Source organism: Macaca nemestrina, chromosome 7 (assembly GCF_043159975.1).
Source record: "Macaca nemestrina isolate mMacNem1 chromosome 7, mMacNem.hap1, whole genome shotgun sequence".
Taxonomy (NCBI): domain Eukaryota; kingdom Metazoa; phylum Chordata; class Mammalia; order Primates; family Cercopithecidae; genus Macaca; species Macaca nemestrina.
In genome coordinates, this window is record NC_092131.1 from 99,065,665 (window position 1) to 99,079,929 (window position 14,265).

Sequence of the window (14,265 nt, forward strand, 5' to 3'; positions counted from 1 at the left end):
AGACCCACAGAGCAATGTCTCGCAAGTATACCTGCTCAGAAGTAGAGCTAGCTTCCTCACGTAGATGCTGTCCTTGCAATGAGAGTCTCTGAAGAGGGATTTTTCTTGAAGGGTGATGGGGGACCCTTGTGATCATTGACTATAGAATACCTGCTGTCTGTGATCACTTAGGTTTGGGTCTTGTTGGGCCAGCTCCTTTAACAAGTGATCTGTGTATATCCACCACCCATTGCTGCCTCTGCAAAATGAGTTTGTTCCTGGAATCTGGAAAGAGGAAGACTGATGAGATTGGCAGAGAATGTCAGACTGGTGATGTGAACTGCCACATGGGCACATGCTTGGCTTGGCCACCCTGACCCCTCCCCTCCTGCCTGCCCCTCTGTTTAAGTAAGTCTCTTTTCCTGCCTTGGATTTTCCAAGAAGCCAGAAGGTCCCATAGTCATCACTTCTGTAGACTAAGTCATTGAATGTTTGGGTTAAAATGAGGGAGTGGTGGCAAATTAAAAGCCATTACCACCCATTAACATTTTAACTCAAATTGATTGAGTATATAAGCTATTCAGGCAACTGGTAAGGCCCTGGGCCATTTGTAGTAATGAGGGACAGAGGGCCAAGAGGCTTTTCAGAAGCTCAAAGGAGCCCAACAGGGTCACACGTGGACACCCCTTCCTTGTGTCTGACACTGGCTGAGGGCATGTTTGTCCTTCTAGCTGCAATCTTGAGAATGGGGAACCGCCCGAAGCCTGAATTCGTGGAAACTCTAAAACTGTATCTACCATTTACACATAGGGCAAAACTCCCCCTCTCCACCCCAGCTATGCAGAGTTTTCACCTGAGCCACTTCTTGGGAGTGGTAAGGTCAGTATTGATAATAACTTGTCCAAGTGACTGGCTGGAAATGGGGGCAAGTCAGATGGGGGAGGGAATAAGGGGGAGTGGAGCTAACATTTGTGAGCGCACACAAGTTCAAGGCACTGACCTGGGCTATTTCTCTTATTTAATCCTGGCAATCCTTTCATATAGATATCATTATCTCCCTTTTACATTTGAGGAAACTGAGACTCAAAGAAGCTGAATTCCTACCCTGACCCCTGCAACATGTGGGACTGTGGGATGGCCAATATCCTCTTCTGCACTTGGGGCAATTCTAAATAGATTCGTAAACAGGCATCTTCTTTAATTCTGACTGTGTGCCCTTAGTTCTGGTATGTCAGGATTCTGGGAACAAATCTGTCTTCACTCACTGCACACCCTTCATCATTTGTGAGACTATAATCATAAATCTCTGTTTTCATCTTTCCACATGGAAAAAAACTAGTTCTTTCAATCAATTCAGATTAAAAAAAACTTTAAGAATAAATAACAACAATCTCATTCAAAATTCTGACCTAACACCTTTGAACTCGCTCCAAGAGCAATTTAGAATGTGAAATAACTACAAAGTGGTAATGGTCTTGCTTTCTCATCATCTCTGAAGGAGGAACTGTGTGTGTGTTGGGGCTGGGTAGGATGGGAGGGTGATGTCAACAGGTAGAATATCATAGTCGGGATAGATTCATTGACTATTGTGTTTCTGCACTGCTAATAAATGAGAGAACTTGCCTTATCTTGAGAAATTTACATTAAATTTGAGTATTCTCACAAATGCAACATTTTCCCCTTTAAAATCAGACTCAGAGTGGTAAGAATATTGAAAAGTTAACGGGCACATTTGCATTCCATTTGTAACTTTTTTAAAATAGCAAAATTATAGTTTAGCCAAGGAAAGAAAAGAAATGTACTCAGGCAATTGCTGTAAATATTTCCAAGATTATCAGCAAGCGATCTTGGGAGGGGTGTGAGAATGAGCTCCACAGTGAGCTAGAAGTGGTAACAGGCAGGGGGATGGTTCAAATTTTTTTTTTTTTTCTGGGATTTTAACAAACTCTTCAGTTGGGATTCAAGGCAGTATTGAACCAAAGCATGAAGTCAGGTACCAGACGGCAGAGAAGAACAAAAAGGAATGTCGACTCACGATTGTCACCAGGGCTTCGAGGAATGATCACTGTGATCTCGAGTCAGACTTCCTGGCTTGCCCAACTTCTTGGCTTGCCCACCTTTGCCCAGAGTCCAGCATGGCCCCTTCCTTGTAGGCATCTGAGGAAACTGGCCCGTGTTGTCCATCCCTGGCTCTCAGTCTTGTGCTACTTCTGTTAACCTTAGTTTGGATCACGAACCTCTGCATTCTCAGAGCTGGAAGGGTTGGTGGAGATGGTGCTTTCCCACTCATTCATTCACTTGACAAGCATTGCTTCGTTGCCTCTTACATGTCTGGAATTATGCTGGAGGGCTGGGATGTGGCAGCAAATGGGGTAGACGCAGCTCCTCCCCTGGTAGAGCTTGGAGTCCAGTGGTATTTTCCAGATGAAGAATGCTGTGACTGAGAGACCAAGAGACTTGCCCATAGTCCCACCACTTGTTTCAGAGCTGAGAACAGATTCTAGCTCTCCTGCCTCCTAGCTGAGTTCAGTTCTAGTTCTCCTTCATACATAATATTTTATTTCATGTTTGTGATACTTCAATGAGATTGGAAACTGCGAAGGGATGGGGACTTTTATTCCTCTCTGGCCCCACATTATCTAGGAGGAAAGAACCCCAGTCAATACCTGTTCCCATAATGGTCAATTTCAAACCATCATCGTCACGTCACTGAAGGCAGAGTTAGGAAAAGATGTGAACCGCCCAGCATGACACAGTATTCCTACCATATTCATACAAGAAACAAGATAACTTCAATAACATAGATCATGGTCAAGGGTGGAAAATGAAATTAGGAAGTGATGAGTTCTGAGTATTTATTGCCTTTGTTTTTGATATGATTTATTGAACTTCAAGTTGATATATTTCCATTTTTAATAATGACTGTATTGAACAGCCAGCACGAGCCACCTCCAGGACAAAACTAGGGACCAGTGGCAACAGGAGGTCACCGCAGTCACAATACCTTTGTGAGCATGCCGGGTGAAATACTGTTGCTAAAGTAAACTCCAAGCGGGATAGTCCCCAAAGGCATGGCAGCATTCATCAGGATGTCGACCTGCTGGGATGTTGGCACCAAACACTGGACAGAGGAAGGAGACTCTTGGTGCCAAGTCAGTTTCTTGTAAAATGTTCCTCTGGGAATCCTCTTCCACTTCTCCCCTGCCTCAAATGCAGTCTGTGTGGTTATACGTCCTCTCTTCCCAGTCCTCAGATCAGATTTGACAGAGCAGACTAGGGAAAACTGGGAGCGGGAGGGTGATCAAGAGACCAGTTTGGCTGCATGAGTATACTAGTTTGGATTGGATTTGGCTGCAAGGGACAATAAACCCCAAATGCCAGTGACTTATTTGAAACAGAAGTTTATTTCTTCTTCATGTGCCAGTCGTCCAGCAGGCAGCCAACACTGGTTTTGCTGTGGTTAGTCTGCAAAGTCCCCAGGGCTTCTGATCCTTTCAGCTTCCTTTCCACCATCTCCAAGATGAGACTCTTTCCTCCTGGCCCATCAAATCCAGGTTCCAAGCAATAGAATAGAAGCAGAGATAAAAAGGAAGAAACAGGAAAGTTCCTGACACCTCCAGCGGATGCTCCCATTTACACCCCTCTGTCAGGACCCTGTCCTGTGTCCCCCCTAGCTGCAAGGGACACAGGGAACAAATCCTTATTCTGAGCTTCTGTGTGCTCAGCTGAGACTCAGTTTTGGAAGAAGGGAGGGAAGGGGGCGGGCGGGGGTGCAGGGTTTGGGACAGCCAGTAGCATCTGCCACAGTAAGAATGGAAAAGCCCATCATAGGATTTTTCTCTCCCATCTTCAGCTCTACAGGCAAGTCCTCACGGCCCTGTCTTATGCTTGGGTGGAGCAAGGACTTGCCAAAAGTCACTCACCATTAATGACCGAGTTTGTGAGCAACAAAGCTGTTTCTGGAGCTGAGCTTCATAACGCTGCATCTTCCTATTTCTTAGCATCTTACTCGGCTACATTGATTTCTTTGTTTTCACTCCGGGGAGGCAATATAATGGTTTAGAGCAATGCTTCGGAAACTATTTGTGGCAAAGGACTGAATTTTTTTCTCCTTAAATCTCCAATTGATTTCAGAGCGAGTATCCTACTGCCTGACTGGTATTCAGTTCACACTAGTTGCCCCTCGCCAACCATGCAAGTTGTATGCCCCCATACCCTTCATCACTAAGAGTCAGCAATTATGTGCATCACAATGTGAAGCTGCCACAAAGGCGTCTAAATGCTTGTCCTCAATTCCTATAATTATCTCAGCATTGACCAGTAATGTACAGTTCATGGATCAGTACTGGTCCCTGGACCACACTTGAGTAGTTCTGGTTTAGAGTTGATTTTGAGATCACACCTATCAGGGCTCAGAATTCATCTTTATCTTTCGCTATTTGTGTGATCCTGGTCTGTTTTAGTTCCTTGATGTTAAATGGGGACAATAATAATACTTAATTCACAGATTTTAGTAAGAATAAACTAAGTTAATGTGTCTAAAGCACTTAGTAGAATGTTAGCATAAAGTAAGTGCTCATTTCATAGATAACTTTATTATTTATGATAATGCAAAAATAGAAAGACAAATATATATTTATTTATAAAACAGCAATTATCTCGAGGTAGTAAAATTTGCATTGATCTTGATTTTTCTTCATACTTTTCTCTTTTATAAATTTTCTACAATGATCATAAATTACTCTGTAATCAGGAAAAAGTTATTAAAATTTGTTATGCCTGTTTTCTCTGCACTGAGGTTTTGTTTTTTTTTTGCCAGAGCTTAATATTCTTTCTCAATAAACAAACATAAGCACACATATTTAGTAAAATTGGTTTTGCAGACAATTTTCAACCTTTCTTTGATGTTTTGTAAGCATCTACCTAATACTCATATCGCAATTTTCAGGGGAGGAAAACAGGTTGCAACGCATTCCCCGGCTGGGCCGAAAACCTTGGAGAAGCTTCAGGGCTCCTTTCTTACATCCTCTTCACCTGGTGACGACCTCCTCATCACCCAACCTGGACATCTCTGTTCATAGCTAAGAATCACAGCAAACCCCTAGCTTTTGGAGCGAGGGGGTGATTCCAAGAAAAGGCACAGTGGCTTCACATCCACATGGTGCCCCAGTCTCACCAGCAAACACAGGCAGAGGGGGCTGTGTCCCAGGCTACCTCACCATCGCTCAGACACCAGTGCTGGTGATTTTGTGCAGGAAGCAGCACAGAGGATACATTAACACCGGGGAGGGGCAAACAAGTATGAGGATCATAATAAAGAGACCTTTCCTTTCCAAATCTCAACAAATAAAGTCCTTGGTGAGGTCTTCCAGTCATCCCGCACTGCTCAGCTCTCTGTGAGAAGAATTATCTTCACCTTGAATGCAGCAGCGTGGAGACTACTACATATTTTGGAATAACTTTTTTTCTTTGCTAGGAGAGAATTTATTGAGATAAAAAAGACAACAGTAATTTAAGTTTCCTTGGACGGCTTCTTAGAGATTTGTAAAATCCAAATGGTCTCAAACTCTTCCAAACTCTAAGAGGGCATTCTAACTACTTAATATTTATTAGTGTTAACATTTGTTTGGAAAGACTATCTTTATGGCCTAGTAGAATTGCATACTTTTGTGTTACAAATATTCCTTAGGGTACATTGAAATCCCAGATATAACTGAGGCTTAGAGTAAATGTTTACTAACAGGGAGATAATTTTGGCAATTCTATATAGGGATCCATAACTGTGTATCTGCCTCTGTGTCAACAAGTTATAATATGGTAATAGCTATGATTTATTCACTTCCAAATCCTTGGGCAGTAACAGAACCCTCCATTATATCCTTGATCCAATGGAGAAAATACAGTCCATTTTGGAGATTTCTGGAAATTCACTGAGATGACAAGAGGGCAATGCATTGCTCTTACGGTCTGAAAGCAGTTCAGTAAATTTCCCTAAGTGGCCCTGGGAAAAGCCATGGCCTCAAGCTATCTGACATCACTGGGAGGTAGACTGGGCTCATCCCAGCAACCCCCTAAGTTACTCACACACTGAGTCAGAGAAATGCATGTGACTTTCCCAGTGTAGCAGAGCATGGGCTGGAGGGAGATCAGGAAGGCCAGCTTGAGCTTCTAGTTTTCTTCCCAAGGGAAAAGTCCTGGGGTTTAGAGGAGGAAAGGCTCCAGAGGTGGTTATCATACCCCTCTAAATCCCCATAAGATCAACCAAACTCTCTCAATTTTACTGGAGGGCCCCACAGGCTCGAGTTCATCAGTTTTTGGCTGTATGGGGAGAGTTCAGGAATGCAGAATCGGTGACAGATACCCTGGAGGACTTTCTTAACCGAAGTCCTTCTCTTTCCCTTTTTTTGGTCTGTGTGAATAATCCACATTTGGGCCAGCAATGATACGTTTGAGAATACTGCATTTATGTTGCAGTTTTTAAGGTATAAGGGACTTCATCTGGCATGAGGACCTCCCACATTTTCTAACATTGTCATTCTACCTTTCCAACTGAATTGCTAGCTTCCTGGCTCTTGTGTATGTTATAAAGTTCTTATTTTCTGTAGTGCAGCTCATTTCAAAAGATAATATTCACTTGTGTCTCAAGGCCTAGCAAAAGGAAACCCATCCTCTCCTTCCCTTCTTTCCCTCTGGTTTCCAGCCTCTAGGAGGAACAGACTCCTCCCTGCAGGATGAGTGCCCGCAGCTCAGACCACAGCTGGCCTCTGGCAGAGGTGTGCCAACAAAGGAAGAAAACAAAAGCCAAGCTGCATTCATTTCAAGCTCGATTAGGGACATGCATTGGGTGAGGAAATCAATGGGGAAGATGAAGCTGGCAGGAAAATAACTTCTTTTTCTCAGTCTCTACAATGGAATTGACCACAAATAATGGTAGGGCAGAAATCACTAAGCAACACCCATTTTAAAAATAGAGAAATTTAAAAATCACATCCAATAAGCATTTTTGGGGTCATTTCCAAAGCATAGCTTAAAAAAAGATAACTGCCACTTTGTTCTTTTCTTCTTTACATGGCAAAATACCAGCCAGGACCCAGGATTACAGTACCCAGCCAGCCTTTGTGAACATCAGATGCTTTGTGTGAGGTACGAATTGTTGTTCTGAGGTTTGCTGCAGCCATTTGAAAGGATACTCTTAAGTATCAATAATATTGATGATTCATCATAATTTGCCAGAGAATAGAAAAACATTTTATAGTTTTGCTTTCAGAAGCCAGTAAAGAGAGAGCTTCCTTAGGGAATGTTTAACCACTCAAAAGTCCTCCTCATGCCCTGACCAATACAATATAAAAGGTATTTTGAGAAAAGATATGAATAGAAGTATAGTTTGGATGTTTGTAAATAGTCTCAACAGAATCACTTCTTACTCTGTTTTCATGCAACTTTTAAATCTATGGGAAGTTCCACAGAAGGAAAATTTTTTTTCTCTCTTTCTTTGTTTCTCTATATCGATCATTTGCTTTCTTTTATATGGTTAATCTTGGCTGTCTTCATTTTCACGGATTGGGTAGGTTTTCCCCTGCTGTTGTTGTCCTGCTGTAATAGCGGAGGGGGGCCACAAGGTGGCACTGTGCTAGACGAGGGGCCCCGGAAAGATAGCGGACTTGGTCCGAGCCAGTACCAGGTAAATCCTGGGGCAGGGAGGGGTCAAAGGAGAAAGTGAGAGAATGAGAATAGGAATTGGGAGAGGTCACAACCGACTGGAGGACAAGAATCTTGCCTTTTGCTTATCGACTAACCCGAACTCCTGGAAACCAGTTTCAATCACCATGTAATTGGAACTGAGATGAAAAGTGGGCATGTTGTCTGTGGAAATCAGTATTCAAGGCAAACAAATTGAGGGGAGATGCACCTGGATCATCAAAAATTGGTTGGAAAATCCAGGTAATCTCTGCAGATGGGTCCTTTCATTAATGCTCCTAGCCTTGGTGAAGAAATTAAATTTGAGCAGTTCTTCCAATAATCAATAATGAAAATCAGTAGCAGATTGACACCTTGCATGATCAGCGAAAATTAATAATACATTGATACTTTGCACTATCCCTGATTTGGGCACAACCAGAGTAGGTGTGCATTTTTAGCTGTTTACATTTAAAAGTTAAAAAATATAAATTATCTCCACTTTGCCCAATTATCCTTATATAGTATAAAATTAGACCAACTGTCTTTCTCTTAATGCCCCCCCATCTACTCTCCAAAGGAAGGTATATAAAACAGTAAATCCACTCTCTTGGGGGAGGAGGAGGAGGGTTACATTAACACAGCATTTGTATTCATGAAGTCTGCACCAAACATCAGGTAGTTATTAAATATCTTCCCCTTACGTGCCCAGCATTGTGCCCAGCACTATGGTAGTTAAGAAATAGAAGCCGTAACTTTCCCTCAGAGTTTTTGCAAAAGATCCCTTATTCAATTATGGGGTGATGCTTGTCACATGTTGCACAGATATAGCTGCACCTAACCCCTCATTAACTTAATGGATTCCTATAGTCAGTTCTCCAGGGATGTGGAGTTGAAGCTGCTGAGATTCACAGAAAGTGTGGGTGTATTTATAAATGCATCTCCCATTACTCCTAGGTTCTCAAAAGGAGAGAGCTCTGTTCCCATAGCAGGTAAGGAGAAAGTGAACACTGTAGCAAGAAGCTGTCATCATTTGTTCATTCAGTTATGCTTTTTATGACACCTGGTTTTGCATCCCAAGAAGAGAAAGTCTGTTCATTTTTGTGTTCTTTGTCCATCTTGGAGTACCTGATGGCCCACTTTATATGACTTTTTATGTAGTAAGGACTGACTGCTTTACTACACAAGGTCACTTGTATGAGCCAATTGGCTTTGCTTAGGAAATGCTTTTGCTTCATGATCAGAGGCAACAATTCTACTTTTTAAAAATTACCAATTGTTTCTTAAGAATAAGTCATGGATTATAAATTCATAGCTCACATGTAATCTGAGTCACAAAAATATTTCGTTGGCCCAGCAATGTGTTTAAAAATGTTTTTGGGTATGAAGGCCTTTAGTGGGCCATAGACATTCCAGTTCTTGACAGGGTCCCCACTTTTTGGTGATTTATATCTAGTCTGACTCACATATGAGAGGTTTTCAAAATGTTCATGAAAAATGCATATTATGAAAAAAACTATGCATGGATTTCAAAAATTTGTTGCACAAAAATAAACTCACACTAACTTGTTATAACGTATCTGAACAAGATCTAGATTGAGGCGCTAAGAAAGAAGACCTCAGTTTGAAAAGAGCCCCTTTCAAAGCAACATAAATTCTACTAAAATTGAAGCAAGAGCAAGCATCAAATTTATAGTGAAGATTGGATGGAAGTATGGCAAAATAACTGATGCTTTACAAAGATTTTATGAAGCTGATGCCCCCAAAGAAATCAGTTTACAAATGAATAACATGTTTTGAAGATGAAGCCTGCAGCAGCAGATCATCCACATCAATTTTTAAGGAAAAAAGTCAATCTTGTTCGTGTCCTAATTGAAGTGGACCAATGATTAACAGCCAACACCAAAGACATCTCAGTTGGCTCAGCTTACACAATTCTGACTGAAAAATTAAAGTTGAGCTAACTTTCTACTCAATGGATGCCAAGATCATTGCACCCAGATCAGCTGCAGACCAGAGCACAGTTTTCAATGGAAATTTTAAACAAGTGGGATCAAGATCTGGAAGCATTTCTTTGAAGAATTGTAGCAGGAGATGGAACATGGCTTTACCAGCATAATCTTGAAGACAAAGCACAACCAAAGCAATGGCTACCATGAGAAGGAAGTGGTCCCATTAAAGCCAAACATGGATCAGCCAAGAGTGAAGGTCCTGGCAACAGTTTTTTGGGATGCTTAAGTCATTTTGCTTGCTGTCTCTTTGGAGAGCTAAAGAATGATAACATCTGCTTATATGAGAGTGTTTTGAGAAAGTTAGCCACAGCTTTAGCCTAAAAACCACTGGGAAAGTTTCACCAGAGAGTCTTTCTTCACCACAAAAATTCTCCTGCTCACTCCTCATCAAACAAGGGCAATTTTATGATAATTTCAATGGGAAATCATTAGGAATTCACTTTTATAGTGCTGATCTAGCTCCTTCTGAATTCTTTTTGTTTCCTAATCCTAAAAAAAATCTGTAAAGGGCACCCATTTTTCTTTAGTGAATAATATAGAAAATATTGCATTAACAGGTTAAATTCCAAGGACCCTACATTGTTTAGAGATGGACTAAATGGCTAGTATTATCACCTACAAAATTGTCTTGACCTTCATGGAGATTATGTTGAGAAATAAAGTATATTATCTCCTTCTCCTCCTCCTCCTCCTCCTCCTCCTCCTCCTCCTCCTCCTCCTCCTCCTCCTCCTCTTCTTCTTCTTCTTCTTCTTCTTCTTCTTCTTCTTCTTCTTCTTCTTCTTCTTCCTCCTCCTCCTCCTCCTTCTCCTCCTCCTTCTTCTTCTTCCTTCTCCTCTTCTTATTCTTTCTTCTTTCTAGAGACAGGGTCTTGCTATGTTGCCCAGGCTGGTTTCAAACTCCTGGGCTCAAGCAATCTTCCTGCTTCAGGCTCCTGAGTAGCTGGGAATACAGATGCATGCCACTATACCTGGCTTCTATTTTTATCTTTCAGTTCCATTTTTTCCATGAATGTTTTGAAGACCCCTCACACTTGTGATCTCTGCCTGGCTCCAGAGGCATCTTGGAAATGGATCAGCATAAAACCCACATATGTGCTTCATTAAGGATGGACCAGGCCGGGCGCGGTGGCTCACGCCTGTAATCCCAGCACTTTGGGAGGCCGAGGCGGGCGGATCACAAGGTCAGGAGATCGAGACCACGGTGAAACCCCGTCTCTACTAAAAATTACAAAAAATTAGCCGGGCACGGTTGTGGGCGCCTGTAGTCCCAGCTACTCGGGAGGCTGAGGCAGGAGAATGGCGTGAACCCGGGAGGTGGAGCTTGCAGTGAGCCGAGATCGCGCCACTGCACTCCAGCCTGGGCTGGGCGACAGAGCGAGACTCTGTCTCAAAAAAAAAAAAAAAAAAAAAAAAAAAAGGATGGACCAGCACCTTCTCATATAACAGATCTAAAATAAATGCGGATAAATCCCATACACTGTTCACAGGATGGTAAATTGGAACAACTTCTCTTGAGGACAATTTGGTGATATAATAGAAGCCTTGTTATATGGGGTTCCCATTATGTAGGGTGAATTGATAGTAAGAATGGAATATACAGACCCACCAGAAGGAGGCTGGCTTTTCCTGCACGTAGGCGTGCCCTGGAAACAGAAGTATGCTTTACCACTGGGAGGAATGGAGGGCTCTTGCCAATCTAACAAATTCTTTATTTGGAGATCAATTAAAAACATTTCATAAAGTAATAAGTCTTTAAAAAGAGCGTTGTCTTCAAATCAACAATTTCACTCATCTCTAGGAATTCTTTCCCAAGAAAATATATAAATGAGTGTGGAAATGTTTAGATACAAGGATGTGCATGAGAGCATCACTTGTAGAAATAAAAACTGGAAAAAAATCTCATGCTCAGTAGTAGGACTTGGTGAATAAATCATGACAGTGATTCAATGGAATACTACGCAGTCACTAACAATGATATACAGATGACTGTTATGGATATAGAAAGTCATTTGCATTTTAGAAATTTGAAGAAGATTATAAAAGAGCACAATTCCACCTTTGCAAACATAAATATGCACATATTTAATGTGGTGGGCAGCCTCTAAGATGGTGCCCAATGACATCTGCCTCCTGGTATTCACAGCTTTATGTAATCTTTTTCCCTTGAATAATTTGTTTCTAACCAATAGAATTTTGCCACATTGAGGAAATGTCAACTCCATGATAAGGTTACAGATTTGGTGACTTCCATATTGCTCTGAGACTCCCTCTATTGTCTTCTTGGCTTGCTCACTTTGATGAAGCAGCTTCCACATGGAAAAGGCCCTCATGGCAAGGAAAGGAGGGTGGCTTGCAGCCAACAGCCATTGAAAATGAGGTTCCAGTTCAACAACCCACAGAGGGGAACTGAATCCTGCTCATAATCACTGAGTGAGCTTGGAGAGGGATCCTTCCCTAACTGAGCATTCAGACAAGACTTCAGCCCAGGGCAGTACTTTGATTGCAGCCTTACAAGAGGCTGTAAAGAAAATAACCCAATTTATTAATGCCAGATTTCTCACTCACTACGAGATAATGTGCGTGTTGTTTGAAGCTGCTAAGTAGGTGGTAATTTGATACATGGTAAGAGAGAATTGACACCCAGGTCAAGAGGTCTGGATACTACAAAATATTGGATGTCATTATGTCTGGAAGACGTAAATGTAGAATTCTTAAAATGTATGGGGGCTATGGATCATTTACATATGGTACTGGCAGGCTTTTATATTTTATTCTGATGAAAAAAATTGAGATTTTGACATTGTCATTGAATAAACGGAAGGGTGACTTAACAGTTTACAATTTATTTGGCTGATTTCATATTCTTATGACAGAGCTATCATGTCTTCAAGACACACTATATTTACGATGGTAGTGGGGGGTTGTGATTTGAGGTGACTTTAATTCTCATTTTTTTTTTCTTTTTCTTTGGCGCAGGTTGGGTTCTCTAGAGGTAGACACTGAGACGAAGGAAGTATGGGTTACAAGATGTTTATTAGCTATCAACACCTGTGGAAAGGAGGGAGCAGAAGCAGCATTGAGTGGAAGGAGATCAGCCTTTCTTACAGGGGAGAGCCACCTCTGAACATCTTAGTGATGCTAGTGCCCCTAACTCCTCGCCTTAGAAAATGGTATCTCCTTTGAGTCTTTCTTAGCACGTCTGTTGAACATTGGAACATCTGTTGTATCTTCTGGCTGTACATGATATATTTACTCCAGAATGCCTACTTCGCAGAGCCTTTTAATCCCTTCCTGCAGCATCTGCCGTGGCTATTCTGGTATTTCAACTTCACTTCGCATGAACTATCACTTGTTCCATGTTTCTAGGGTCCATCATAGTAGCAAGTTTGCATCATTTCCCAGACTTCTTGACAAGGTATATATTGGGAGAGAGCTCCCAAATCAATATACTCTGACTGAGCCATGTTCTCACCCCGTTGATTAAACACCCATGGTCACTGATTAAACACCCCGCCTCCTGCTAGCACCTGCTGGCTAAAGCTTTCAGCCTGTTCGGGATATAGCTCCCTTCCTCCTATATCAGGTCCACAGACTGGTTATGTTGTGACTTAGCCCTGCTACAGGCCTAACGGCCAGGAGAGGAGGCAGGGGCAAATCCTGAAAGGGGAATATGTTGTCTAATGGGGAAGCAGCTTCTGCATTGAACCTTAGACCTTCGTAGGGAGGGTTAGGACTTTTTTTTTTTTTTTTTTCCAGACATGGAGAATTCAGAGGAATCTGGGAATTCAGAATTCCAGAGGCATCTGCCTAGGTATTCTCATCCCAAAAATGTGGGCCTCATTTTTCCCTTTCCAGGACCCTGACTTTGGCATAACAGAGCTGTCTTGGTTGAGGACTGAACTTCTCTGGAGTTTGTCTGCTCTTACTATGAAGTCCTGAACCTGGGCCTCAGCTTTCTCTGTCCTCCCACTGCAGGAGATGAAAGACTCTTTGTTAGATACCAAGAAGGTCCTCTGGCTTTCATACTTGCCTTTCAATTGTAGCTTTTCAGGAACGTTTTCTAGAATATCAGTGGTGTTTAACAACAGCCTTTCAAGTCATTATCCTTATAGTTACCATCCCGTAGTCCCACTCCAGTACATACTTATGGTCAATTGCTCCATCAAATGTATTGTCTTCCATTGTCGTGCCATCCCAGCTCATCAAAGCTGAGAGTTTTAACAACTGGACTGCTACCTCATGCCGGAGGCTGTCCATGCTCCACGTACCACCAGTGATGGGGTCCTCATTGCCAGCTGGCAGCCAGGGCTCCTCCTCAGAAACTCCAGCTTGCTTTCTTGAACCACCCCCAGTACCAATTATCCTAGGTTGCATTCTCTGAAAGCAGATGGGATTTTTATGGGTACCAACACCAGTGAGAGGAAGGGAGAGGCAGCAGGTTTGGGCAAAGAAAGCAGTAAAGCTTGAGTGCAGGCTTGATAAAGTCTTTGCCCAGCCCGGGGAGCTCTGGAGCATGCATGGCCCAAACAAATTGTCCCCTGTTGGACAGAAATAGCCAGGCCTATCTGTGATGAGTCATGGGATGTAGGCTTCCCTG

At 42.3% G+C, this 14,265-nt stretch overlaps 2 long non-coding RNA genes across 2 annotated transcripts in view; both read left to right on the plus strand.

Moving 5' to 3' along the window:
- The window catches only part of LOC105479347 (uncharacterized), a 29,488-nt gene that overhangs the window by 2,986 nt on the left and 12,237 nt on the right, over positions 1-14,265 (plus strand). The window lies entirely within an intron of this gene.
- LOC105479346 (uncharacterized) lies at positions 1,741-13,072 on the plus strand. Its single transcript, XR_011626115.1, has 5 exons — positions 1,741-3,131; positions 4,928-5,278; positions 6,680-7,122; positions 8,614-8,648; positions 12,645-13,072. It is a non-coding gene; the product is annotated as an uncharacterized lncRNA (long non-coding RNA).